Source organism: Salmo trutta, chromosome 15, assembly GCF_901001165.1.
Source record: "Salmo trutta chromosome 15, fSalTru1.1, whole genome shotgun sequence".
NCBI lineage: Eukaryota > Metazoa > Chordata > Actinopteri > Salmoniformes > Salmonidae > Salmo > Salmo trutta.
Window position 1 is genome coordinate 16,004,275 of NC_042971.1, and position 14,684 is coordinate 16,018,958.

Consider the following 14,684-nt stretch of genomic DNA (forward strand, 5'->3'; position numbering starts at 1 on the left):
TTCTTACAGAAGAACACGCTAGCTCCGCCAGGTCGTTCAAGATTGACATTGAAATTGGAGGATGTCGGGAAATGCCTTCAAAACTGTCCTCTAGGGGCAGTTTGAGTGCTATTATCATCAAGCGGGCTTGGGCTTTGCTAGGGAATGGTGGACGGAGTGGTAACTGCAATGTTACTGTATGTCCCTCTTGAGATGCTGTAGCAACAACATAGCCAGTATACACTTCTCCAGAACAGTTTTCGCGAGGTCCGGAGTTGAAGCGCTTTAAATGCATTCCTATACAATTTATAAACTCTAAAGTGCTATTTGGAGAACAGCAAAAACAAGCAAAAATGACCCCAGCCATTATCACATTGGTTGCTGTAGCTTCATTCACCTCAGTCAATCTATAAACGCATAGGATATTTATATATTTTTTATTTATTTTTATTTTATTGAATATTTAAAACATACAATATACTTGCAGTGAAGCCGCTCAACAACCACATCACACCAGTCATCCAACAGACTCCCATCCAGAGCGACACACAGAAGCAACCAGGGTCAACATCCTGCTCAAGGGCACGTCGACAGTTCTCCTTCAAGAACTAAAACGACGACCCGAACCAGCGATCCATCAGCCACCGGCTCAAGCTCCCAACCGCCAGGCCACCAGCCCTCCAAGATCCCCCCCACAGTTCCCCAAGAGCTGCCCTTCAACCATCCGAGACCCCCCCAACAGTCCACCCCACAGAAAAAAAATATATAAAATAAAAAATTCCATTCCCCACCCCCAAGACCATACAATTCACCAACAACCAACAAAATGAACAAAAGGCAAAGACAAAGGAAAACAGAAAACATCAATGCAAAAAACAAAAGACAAAGGACAACAAAAATCATAACAGCAAGGCCAACTGAATATGTTGAGTGCATGTATGGCACTATTTACATGTGTATGTGTCCGTGTATGTGCACGTGTGTGGATTTGAATGAGAGTGTGTGTATATGCATGTGTATATGCATCAGCCTCAGGCAAACCGGCATTAGTTGTAACAACACTGCCCCTCAGTGTCATTCAATCGTACTTTTTGACTTCCATTTTTGACCGTCATTCTATCCCTCGCTCAGCAACCCCTCCAACTTATCCCGATTCCACACCCCAACCCTCAGCTTCCCTCAGTCCTTCCCACCTATCTCTGCTGGCCACCCTCTTCGGATTTCTACGCACCATATATCTTTCAACTATGCTGTGATGTTTAACATACAATTTCAATCTATCTAATCGAATAGAATCCACAGATTGCTAGTTGAAGATAAATACTTTTACTAAGAGTATTAGTAATTGACTGACCCGGTCTCTCCAGATCTCCCAACATTACTATTTCTAGGATCAATTTTAGATCAATGTTCTGCATTTTCAGCCATTCCTGAACCTGAGACCAGAAACAGGCTACCTGAGGGCAATACCAAAATAAATGGTCTATTGATTCTGTATCCTCACAACAAAATCTGCAGAGCTTCGATGATTTCATGCCCCAAATACTCACAATTTTTTGGGTGGCAAGAATTCTATATAATCATTTTAGCTGAAAAGCACGAAGTCTTGAATCTTACGTCGTTTTATATATCAACTCATACACCATGTACCATGGAATCGGTACATCAAAAATCTCTTCCCAACTATTTTGCAATCTGTATGGCACAGCTGTCAACATTCTGGTCCTCAAATTAAACTAGTATCCTTTCCTATTTATGCTATTTTTATTTTGATCGTTTATATTGGGCAGACAGACAAGTTCCCTACCTCCTCCCACTGCCTCCTCCATGTTCGGGGCAATGCTCTAATCAATTGGTTGTAATCTTGGATTGAGCTGTAATGTGGTCTGCGTGTAGCTTGTGTAGAGGAGTCAGGCGCAGGACAGCAGATATGAGTAAATAAACGTAATTTACTCAAAATAGACAAATATAATACAATAAAGCGAGCCCACATAACGGACCGTCTTACAAACAAACAATTACTCACAAACAAACATGGGGGAACAGAGGGTTAAATAATGAACAAGTAATTGGGGGATTGAAACTTGGTGTGTAAGACAAAGACAAAACAAATGGAAAATGAAAAGTGGATCAGCGATGGCTGGAAGGCCGGTGACGTCAACCGCCGAACGCCACCCGAACAAGGAGAGGGACCGACTTCGGCGGAAGTCGTGACATGAGCAGACCTTCCGGTACAATTCTGATAACTCCATGAAAGACATAATTCTACCTTTCCAATTTACAATATAATTTAAAAACAAAATATCCTTGTACAAATCTTTTATCAACCAGCACATTTGAGTTCAGCCATACTATTTGTGTAGTATTTGGTCTATCTTTTCAGGGGGATGAAATTTAAATTGTAGCCAGCTCTGCAATGCTTGTTTGAAAAAGAGAGATACTTTGAAAAAAGTATCATTTTCAATTAATCGAAAATGAGACATGGCAATCTGCACAAAGGCAAAAGGGCCATTTTTCAACAATGGATGAGCTTTTCTTAGTAATTTACTTGAGAACCATTTAGGGTTCAAGTAAAACTTTAGAATAAGTGAAGCTTTTAGAGAGAGGTTTAGTGCTTTTATATTTAATCATCTCAACCCACTCAATTCATAGTCATTAAATAGATAGGCACACTTTATTTTGTCTGGTTTAGCATCCCAGATAAAGCAAAATATTTTTTGCTCATATGATTTGAAAAACAAATCATCAGGAGTAGGCAGCGCCATAAGTGAGTAAACTGAGATATGACTAAGAGGTTAATCAGGACAATTTTTCCATAAATAGACAGGTATTTACCTCTCCATGGTTGCAGGATCTTGTCTATTTTTACAAGTTTTCTATTGAAATTCATTGTGGAGAGCTTATTTATATATTTTGTGTTATGAATACCAAGTATGTCTACTTCACTGTCAGACCATTTTATAGGTAAACTGCAGGGTAATGTAAAAGTTGTATTTTTTAAAGATCCAATAGGTAATATTGTACACTTATCAGAATTAGGTTTTAGTCCAGAGAGTCCAGAAAAGTTATCTGAAACATCAATGAGACATTGCAGGCATCTAGCTTGCGGACTTAAAATAAAACTTGAGTCATCGGCATGCATGGACACCTTTGTTTTCATAGCTAAACAATTAGCCACTACATATGAGCAAACTAACTCAGCACCGATATTAAAAACTATAATTCTATACGTACAGAGGCATCTGTTAGCAAAAAACTATTTTATTAACAAAAGGTTAACAAATACGTTTGCTTTACAGAATTTTTTTGTTGTTGCAATTTTAGTTCACATTTTCTGCAATTCTACACATTTTGCTAAGGGGTGAGCAGAATTTTTGGTTACACTTTACTTGACACCCAGCGTCATAACACGTTATGGCACGACCATAACCATGTCATAATATGTCATAACAGCTGACATAGCTTGTCATAACCTGTCATAATATGGTCATAGCACTGTCATGACCCATATATTTACACCTGTTGTGACATATATTGCGTAATTTTATGGCTGGTTATGACACCTACGTAAGAGTGTCAAAACCTACATTCATTCAAATGTGTTTTTACCCTGAAAATAAGTTTCCTTTCATTTGAAAGTTTGTTTCTTAAATCCTTTGTTGTGGTTGTAGTAATGAATTCTCTTTACAGTCATGTTCTCATCATATTTTAAATAACTTGCAGAAAATTCACTTTATGACACTGTCATGAAGCATTATGACCATCATTATTACATAAGCCAGATGGGCCTATCACGTACAGTACATGCCCTTATGTCAGTCACCAGTCAAAAAGAGGTCTTGTCCTGCTCATGAAATCTGCTCCTGCATTCCTCCCAGTCATCAGCAATAGAGCATCGCGTTAGGTGCCTGTCTGACATCAATTTGTGCGCAATTACAAGGATCATTTAATATGCTCAATTTGTGAAAATGTTATATAACATAAACATAGTGTTGACAAGTAGGCTATGGTGTAATGGAATTGTTTGCCTTATGGGTTTTGACACTCTTATGTAGCTGTCATAATCAACCATTAAATAATGCAATTCATGTCACAACAGGTCTAAATATTTGTGTCATGACAGTGTTATGACCGTATTATGACAGGTTATGACAAGTTGTGTCAGCTGTTATGACATGTAATGACATGGCTATGACCGTGTCGTAAAGTGTTATGACGCTGGGCATCAAGTAAAGTGTTACCATTATTTTCAAGTGAGTAGAAAATTCAAAACTTTAGTGACAATGTCATTTTGAAGCTCACCAAAAGCCCTGCTCTTTGAATGTTTCATTCCGAAACAACTACATCTGCCCTGGCAACCATTTGGATCTGTCGTGGGTCTACTGTAGACAGTTTACAAGGTCTAGAAAGGCACATTAGCAGGCCAGTCTGGGTATATTTTGACTTCTGATACTGAGATGTGAAGTCTCCAGTATTATAGCTTACCGCACGCTCTCCCTCCTCTACCCTCCGAGTGCTATTACCCCCGCACCTAGAACCTAATGCTTTAATAGCCTAAATGTTTATCATCAAGTTGTTTTAATGAATTAGGCCTACCTTTTGGCAACCCATAATGATAACTTCCTAATGATGATCAAATTATTGGGTACAGTAGGCATATAATAAGGCCTACTATAAACTAGGGAGGGATGCATTTTCAATTTGTCAAGATTGACATTAGCTTATTTGAATGTTGAAAACGCAAACCATGATATTGAAGCACTCGAAGTTGGTAATCTGTATGCTTATTGGTTATGTGGTGCATTGGCATAAAACATTGTGTCCCCCGCCTTTGAACAAAATGCCCTACTGCTGATCTTTGTCTGGCGTGGGCTCTAGGCTGAGCGGAAGAGGTGCAGTACTTACGAATGACAGGGGGGGGGGTGTGTGTGTATGTTAAATTAACTATTGACAGTGTCAATAGGTATGTTAAATTAACTATTATTAAATTAACTATTATTAAATTAACTATTGACAGTGTTGATGACAGGAGCACAACTTTCACTGGGGATGGGGGACATGACCCCCCCCCCCCCCCCCCACATACGATGTCCTAAACGACATCGTAACCGCCATCGATAAGAAACATTACTGTGCTGCCGTATTCATTGACCTGGCCAAAGCTTTTGACTCTGTTAATCACCACATCCTCATCGGCAGACTTAGTAGCCTTGGTTTCTCAAACGATTGCGTCGCCTGGTTCACCAACTACTTCTCTGACAGAGTTCAGTGTGTCAAATCGGAGGGCCTACTGTCTGGACCTCTGGCAGTCTCTATGGGGGTACCACAGGGTTCAATTCTTGGGCCAACTCTTTTCTCTGTATACATAAATGATGTCGCTCTTGCTGCTGGTGAATCTCTGATCCACCTCTACGCAGACGACACCATTCTGTATACTTCTGGCCCTTCTTTGGACACCGTGTTAACAACCCTCCAGACGAGCTTCAATGCCATTCAACTCTCCTTCCGTGGTCTCCAACTGCTCCTAAACACAAGTAAAACTAAATGCATGCTCTTCAACCGATCGCTGCCTGCACCTGCCCGCCCATCCAGCATAACTTCTCTGGACGGTTCTAACTTAGAATTTGTGGACAACTACAAATACCTAGGTGTCTGGTTAGACTGTAAACTCTCCTTCCAGACTCACATCAATCATCTCCAATCCAAAGTGAAATCTAGAATTGGCTTCCTATTTCGCAACAAAGCATCCTTCACTCATGCTGCCAAACATACCCTCGTAAAACTGACCATCCTACCAATCCTCGACTTCGGCGATGTCATTTACAAAATAGCCTCCAATACCCTACTCAACAAGCTGGATGCAGTCTATCACAGTGCCATCCGTTTTGTCACCAAAGCCCCATATACAACCCACCACTGCGACCTGTATGCTCTCGTTGGCTGGCCTTCACTTCATAATCGTCGCCAAACACATTGGCTCCAGGTCATCTACAAGACCCTGCTAGGTAAAGTCCCCCCTTATCTCCGCTCACTGGTCACCATAGCAGCACCCACCTGTAGCACGCGCTCCAGCAGGTATATCTCTCTGGTCACCCCTAAAGCCAACTCCTCCTTTGGTCGTCTCTCCTTCCAGTTCTCAGCTGCCAATGACTGGAATGAACTACAAAAAATCTCTAAAACTGGAAACACTTATCTCCCTCACTAGCTTTAAGCACCAGCTGTCAGAGCAGCTCACAGATCTCTGCACCTGTACATAGCCCATCTTTAATTGAGCCCAAACTACTACCTTTTCCCCTACTGTATTTATTTATTTTATTTATTTTGCTCCTTTGCACCATATTATTTATATTTTAACTTTCAACTTTCTTCAAACTACAAATCTACCTTTCCAGTGTTTTTCTTGCCATACTTTATTTACTCTGCCACCATGGCATTTCTTTTGCCTTTACCTCCATTATCTCACATCATTTGCTCACATTGTATATAGTCTTATTTTTTTCTACTGCATCATTGATTGTATGTTGTTTTACTCCATGTGTAACTCTGTGTTTTTGTATGTTGTCGAACTGCTTTGCTTTATCTTGGCCAGGTCGCAATTGTAAATGAGAACTTGTTCTCAACTTGCCTACCTGGTTAAATAAAGGTGAAATAAATAAAAAACATTCTAAAATTGCATTTTGGCCCCGCCCAGTTTTATCATTGCACAAAAAAAGCATCATTGGTGTGATTTAGAACCATGCCAATACCTCAGAGCAGTCGGGTAGGGGACGGCAGGACCAGCACAGTGCTGCTGAATTGTAAAAGCAAGCAGAGCAGAAACTGGCTACTCTTTATTTGACTGATGTAGCTGGCAAGGTAACTGCTGTTTGACTTAACAGAAAAAAACATACTGTCACACCCTGATCTGTTTCACCTGTCTTTGTGATTGTCTCCACCCCGCTCCAGGTGTCGCCCATCTTCCCCATTATCCCCTGTGTATTTATACCTGTGTTCTCTGTTTGTCATTGCCAGTTTGTTTTGTTTCGTGAAGCCTACCAGCGTTTTTCCCTCTGCTCCTGTCTCTCGATTGTTCCTGTTTCCTAGTTTTCCCAGTGTTGACCATTCTGCCTGCCCTGACCCTGAGCCTGCCTGCCGTCCTGTACCTTTGCCCCACCTTTCTGGATTACTGACCTTTGCCTGCCCTGACCCTGAGCCTGCCTGGCGTCCTGTACCTTTGCCCCACCTATCTGGATTACCGACCTCTGCTTGCCCTTGACCTGCTTTTTACCTGCCCCTGTTTGATTAATAAACTGTTGCTACTTCAACGTTGTCTGTATCTGGGTCATACCTGAAACGGGATACATACAGTACCAGTCAAAAGTTTGGACACACTGTCACGTCCTGACCTGAGAGAGACATTTTATTTCCTCTATTTTGGTTAGGTCAGGGTGTGATGTGGGGTGGGCATTCAATGTCATGTATTTCTTTGTGTTTGGCCGAGTATGGTTCCTAATCAGAGGCAGCTGTCTATTGTTGTCTCTGATTAGGAATCATACTTAGGCAGCCTTTTCCCCACCTGTAGTTGTGGGTAATTATTATTTCTGTGAGTGTTTTGTGTGCACCACAGTTGTGTCATGTTTCTTTCTGTTTACCTGTTTATTGTTTTGTTCGGTTTTCTTCAATAAAGTATGTGGAATTACTGGCATGCTGCGCCTTGGCTTATATATGACAGGGAGTTTGAGGACAGTGAACGTGACACACACCTACTCATTCAAGGGTTTTTATTTACTTTTGACTATTTTCTACACTGTAGAATAATAGTGAAGACATCAAAACTATAAATTAACATATGGAATCATGTAGTAACCAAAAAAGTGTTAAACAAATCAAAAAATACAGTGGCTTGCAAAAGTGTTCACCCCCTTGGCATTTTTCCTATTTTGTTGCCTTACAACCTGGAATTAAAATAGATTTTTGGGGGGGGTTGTATCATTTGATTTACACAACATGCCTACCACTTTGAAGATGCAAAATATTTTTTATTGTGAAACAAACAAGAAATAACACAAAAAAACTAAAAACTTCAGCGTGCATAACTATTCACCCCCCAAAGTCAATACCTTTGGGGGGTGAATACCTTTGGGGGGTGAATACCTTTGGGGGGTGAATACCTTTTGCAGCACTTACAGCTGCAAGTCTCTTGGGGTATGTCTCTATAAGCTTGGCACATCTAGCCACTGGAATTTTTGCCCATTCTTCAAGGCAAAACTGCTCCAGCTCCTTCAAGTAGTATGGGTTCTGCTGGTGTAGAGCAATCTTTAAGTCATACCACAGATTCTAAATTGGATTGAGGACTGGGCTTTGACTTGGCCATTCCAAGACATGTAAATGTTTCCCCTTAAACCACTCGAGTGTTGCTTTAGCAGTATGCTTAGGGTCAATGTCCTGCTGGAAGGTGAACCTCCATCCCAGTCTCAAATCTCTGGAAGACTGAAACAGGTTTCCCTCAGGAATTTCCCTGTATTTAGCGCCATCCATCATTCCTTCAATTCTGACCAGTTTTCCAGTCCCTGCCTATGAAAAACATCCCCACAGCATGATGCTGCCACCACCATGCTTCACTGTGGGGATGGTGTTCTCAGGGTGATGAGAGGTGTTGGGTTTATGCCAGACATAGTGTTTTCCTTGATGGCAAAAAAAGCTACATTTTAGTCTCATCTGACCAGAGCACCTTCTTCCATATGTTTGGGGAGTCTCCCACATTTTGGTGAACATGAAACGTGTTTGATAATTTTTTTCTTTAAGCAATGGCTTTTTTCTGGCCACTCTTCCGTAAAGCCCAGCTCTGTGGAGTGTACGGCTTAAAGTGGTCTTATGGACAAACACTCCAATCTCCACTGTGGAGCTTTGCAGCTCCTTCAGGGTTATTTTTGGTCTCTTTGTTGCCTCTCTGATTCATGCCCTCCTTGCCTGGTCCGTGAGTTTTGGTGGGCGGCCCTCTCTTGGTTGGTTTGTTGTGACGCCACATTCTTTCCATTTTTTAACAATGGAAAAATGGAAAACTTACTGACTCTGAAAAACACCAAAATAAAGATGCCCAGGGTCCCTACACATTTGCGTGAATGTGCCTTAGGCATGCTGCAAGGAGGCATGAAGACTGCAGATGTGGCCAGGACAATAAATAGCAATGTCCGTACTGTGAGACGCCTAAGACAGCGCTACAGGGAGACAGGACGGACAGCTGATCGTCCTCGTAGTGCCAGACCACATGTAACAACACCTGCACAGAATCGGTACATCCAAACATCACACCTGCGGGACAGGTACAGGATGGCAACAACAACTGTCCGAGTTACACCAGGAACGCACAATCCCTCCATCAGTGCTCAGATTGTCCACAGTAGGCTGAGAGAGGCTGGACTGAGGGCTTCTAGGCTGTTGTAAGGCAGGTCCTCACCAGACATCACCGGCAACAACGTCGCATATGGGCACAAACCCACCGCCGCTGGACCAGACAGAACTGGCAAAAAGTGCTCTTTACTGACGAGTCACGGTTTTGTCTCACCAGGGGTGATGGTCGGATTCACGTTTATCGTCGAAGGAATGAGCGTTACACCGAGGCCTGTACTCTGGAGCGGGATTGACTTGGAGGTGGAGGGTCCGTCATGGTCTGGGACGGTGTGTCACAGCATCATCGGACTGAGCTTGTTGTCATTGCAGGCAATCTCAACAGGGAAGACATCCTCCTCCCTCATCAGGTACCATTCCTGCAGGCTCATCCTGACATGACCCTCCAGCATGACAATGCCACCAGCCATACTGCTTGCTCTGTGCATGATTTCCTTCAAGACAGGAATGTCAGTGTTCTGCCATGGCCAGCGAAGAGCCAGGATCTCAATCCCATTGAGCACGTCTGCGACCTGTTGGATCAGAGGGTGAGGGCAAGGGCAAGGGCCATTCCCCCCAGAAATGTCCAGGAACTTGCAGGTGCCTTGGTGGAAGAGTGGGGTAACATCTCACAACAAGAACTGGCAAATCTGGTGCAGACCATGAGGAGGAGATGCACTGCAGTACTTAATGCAGCTGGTGGCCACACCAGATACTGACTGTTACTTTTGATTTTGACCCCCCTTTGTTAAGGGGCACATTATTCAATTTATGTTAGTCACACAAACTTGTTCAGTTTATGTCTCAGTTGTTGAATCTTGTTATGTTCATACAAATATTTACACATGTTACGTTTGCTGAAAATAAACGCAGTGAGAGGACCTTTCTTTTTTTTCTGAGTTTATATACTGAGATCATGTGACACTTAGATTGCACACAGGTGGGCTTTATTTAACTAATTATGTGACTTCTGAAGGTAAGTGGTTGCACCAGATCTTATTTAGGGGTTTCATAGCAAAGGGGGTGAATACATACACTTTTCAGTTTTGTTTTGTTGTTGAATTTTTTTAAACAAGTACATTTTTTTATTTCACTTCACCAATTTGGATTATTTTGTGTATGTCCATCACATGAAATCCCAATAAAAATCCATTTAAATGACAGGTTGTAACGCAACAAAATAGGAAAAATGCCAAGCGGGATGAATACTTTTGCAAAGCACTGTATGTTCTATTTTAGATTCTTCAACATAGCCACCCTTTGCCTTGATGACTGCTTTGCACACTCTTGGCATTCTCTCAACTAGCTTCACCTGGAATGCTTTTCCAACAGTCTTGAAGGAGTTCCCACATATGCTGAGCACTTGTTGGATGCTTTTCCTTCACTCTGCAGTCTAACTCATCCCCAACCATCTCAAATGGGTTGAGGCCGGGTGATTGTGGAGGCCAGGTCATCTGATGCAGCACTCCATCACTCTCCTTCTTGGCACACCTCTCTCCAGAATATGCTCTCTCCCGCCATTTCCTGAGTATTTATTGTTTCATAACTTCATTGTCTGTATTGTTTGCTGTGTCTATCAATTCCCAATTACATACATCACCAGTAGCAGCCTACATTTACCGTTAATTCCCATAATTTCAAATCTGCAATGTTTGTTTGGTTATGGTAATTTATGTTACTGCATTCAATATATTTTTACTACCGTCATTTACCGTTTGTTCGTTCTCATTGTTGGAGTAGACATGTGTTTTGCAGAACTTACAACCTATGCTTCACTTGTGAGAAACTATTTTTTGTTTATTTCATAATATTTACGAGTTATGTCAATTTATTCATCGTCTTTTGTTTGAAATGCTCCTGTCAATGTTGTGTAAGGACGCGCACCTGATTACGCGTATAGAATTAGGACTAGTCTACCTGGCCGGCGTGCAAATGTAAGCCTATAAATGTGCGCCTTTGGGGATGTCTGATAGTATTTCTGATTGTCTTAACTCACCACCGCTAATTAGCTGTGGAGCTTCTCAAAGTAATTTTCCTTCACCTCAAACAGAAAGTAAACAGTCTGTTTTTAGAATCAAATGAGAATGACAATAGTTGCTCACAGTATTGGAACAACATTTCCAGCTCTCTCCCTTTTGATAACCACTCGGCATGAAACTGAAAAATGTAATGCTCTGATCCAGTGGAAACATCATAAAATACCTGATTACTTCCTATGCCTTGAACTATTTAATATCCTACAGATGTGTCTGTCCCGAGTTTTGGGGCGACCCAGTTGATAGTTGATATAATGTTTCAAGATCGTTGCAGAAAGGCCATGCGTAGCCAATGTGATTTGTTTTTATGTATTATTATTGCATAGTTGGCAATGGCAATAAAAGTTACCTTTAGATTTGTATAATTTAAATTTAGATTTAGATAGAATGTAGATTAACCACAGACAATGATTTTGAGATACAAAGACTATTATAAATTAAATGAAACTGTTCCATGAAAATGTGCATATGAAAATCATAACTGGCACGCAGATTGGTATAAATGGTAAGATGCCTTAACGGCAACTTCAGGAGCATAATGTGAAGGCCAGCAGGAAAAGGAGGGCAATGGAAACAGGTTTTTAAATTCTGGTTAGGCTATCTAGATCTCGGGCTCCCTCTTGAGTCATTTGTGTGTCTTCATTATTTAATCAAATAGCGTGCTTAAAGCATCAGACCGGTTCAGTACATACAGTTGATTTTATTAAAACACATAGGGTGTGCCTATATATGGAAAATTACACATTTTCAAACTTCAACCAATCGATTGGTCAAAAGAAAAGACTTCTCTTGGTGGACCAAGATTTGTATTTGGTCGGGGGACAGCCCTAGTAGAAATGCAGGAAATTAGCTATAGATGCTCAAAAGAATTCTGAGGGAGGACCACCTGCCAGGTCTATGACCAAAGTTGCACTCCTGTATCTCATTATGGTAAATGGTAAATAAGTATTGCCAGTTATAATTGCAATGGCTTAACAGATAATAAGAAAAGACGATCAGTATTTACCTGGCTAAAAGAGAAGGAATATAATATCTATTGTTTACAAGAAACTCATTCATGAAGTTATGTGGAAAAAGGACTGGGGGGGTGAGTGAATCTACTTTTTCTGAATATTGGGAGTGAGGGGGATTTCGCCTGTGGTGGAGAGCCTTCAAGGTCCCATACCCCAATGTTATACAAAAAAGTGTTGAATGTGTGATTTAGGACCATGCTGACAAAGCGAAAACAGGTTTTTAGAAATTGTTGCTAATGTATTAAACACAAAACACAGAAATACTTTATTTACATAAGTATTCAGACCCTTTGCTATGAGACTCTAAATTGAGCTCAGGTGCATCATGTTTCCATTGATCATCCTTGAGATGTTTCTACAATTGAAGTACAAATCTTCATCCGAATTGAGGTTAGTGATCGTTGTTCTGATGCCCAGCTCTTTTTGGTCATAGAAAACGGTGGCGGAAACAATATGTAAAAAAAAAGATCAGTGAAAAAAAACACACAAAATAGCAGAATTGGTCAGGGGCCCGTAAAACGGACACTATACATTTCAGCGCTATAATCAGTGGCAAAATGCCACAATGAGTGAAAAATAATTCTTAATTGGGCTGTCTGTTTAAAAAAAGTCTTAAGGATCAGACCCTTTTTTCAATTTTCGCTTAAAATTACATACCCAAATCTAACTGCTTGTAGCTCAGGACCTGAAGCAAGGATATGCATATTCTTGATACCATTTGAAAGGAAACACTTTGAAGTTTGTGGAAATGTGAAATTTATGTTGGAGAATATAACACATTAGATCTGGTAAAAGATCATTTAAAAAAAGTGTTTTCTATTTTTTGTTCGATCATCTTTAACTTGCAAGACAAAGGTCCTAATATAATATTGCAGTTTAGGCGCAATTTAGATGTTGGCCACTAGATGGCAGCAGTGTGTGTGCAAAGTTTCAGATTGATCCAGTGAAGAATTGCAATACTGGACAATAAAGTCTGCCCAAATGTGCCGAATTGGTCAATTGATACATTTCCAAGTACATAACTATAGAGAACATACAAAAATGGTCATACAAAATGTAAGTTTACACACTCCCAGGAATGTCATACATGATGGATCATTAACTAACACTAACTTTCACACATCTAGATGGCCGGCAGGGTGGGTGTGGAGCCAGAAACAGCATGGTTTCAAACTGTAGAACCCAGTTCCAACATTTGAATATAAAAATTGATTTTATCAAACAAAACTATATTAACAAGATATTCAATGTGACCACTCTAACAATAAAAATACATGTCCTCAAAGATGGAAGGCAGGCGGGAGGAGTCGAGATCATGTGGGACCATTCTAGCCAATGAGAGGGCAGATACGCGCGTGAACAACGGGCCATAGCGATAAATAGAGGATGAATCTTTGTACCCGTGCCATTGTCACATCTGCTACAGCACGTGCAGCGCCATTGAGGCCATCACCATTTTAAAGTAGTCCATTTTCTTGTTCTTCATTGGCTGATTTCTCCCAACTCATAGGAATTCCCACCCTTTAAATTGTGGAAGCCCTCAATGGCAATGTCCATGCTAAAATTGGTTATATCCATGATGAGTTCTCAATCTATCTCTATGACAACAGTTACAGCTCCAATACAAAGTCGTTTACAAACTTTTTTCAAAGTTGCCGAAATGCCACGTGCGTCCACTTATGTCAGTGCATTCGTAACAACCTAACCATTACGAAACGGATGTTAAATCAAATAAACCTCACGTAGCAAATGAGCAATTAAATTTTTTGTTGACCAAATTCTACACTTTCTCAATGACCACCATACAAACGTTCCTGACAGGGCTTATTTTCGTGAACAGATTTTGGGAGGAGTAAAACCTCTCGCTTCGTCTCTTTCTCTCTGATAACATGCGCAGTTTGAGCTACTCCAGGGAGTGACTGCATGTTAGCTCAGTGCTGCCTCCTCTCATTGACTAAAGGCGTCAACATGCTTCCCATACAAAACAATTGGTGCATATATTATGACATTTTGTGCCGTTTTTGTTAGTTTTGGGGGTGCTGTTCGTACACACATCTTTTTTTCCCTTGAGGCAAGCCGAAATTCGGTAGCCCGAAGTCTACACCCTTCGTCGGTGATTGGTCAACAGTAGGGATTCTTCAATGAAGTCTATCATTCAACGAGAGACGACTTGTTCTCATGCACATTTTTCCACTTGAGAAATGCTGCGCCAAACATCATAGTTAGATGTACAATTGCGTGATTAAGACGCAAAAACGTCTAAATTAATTACAGATTTCTTGAGTTATTT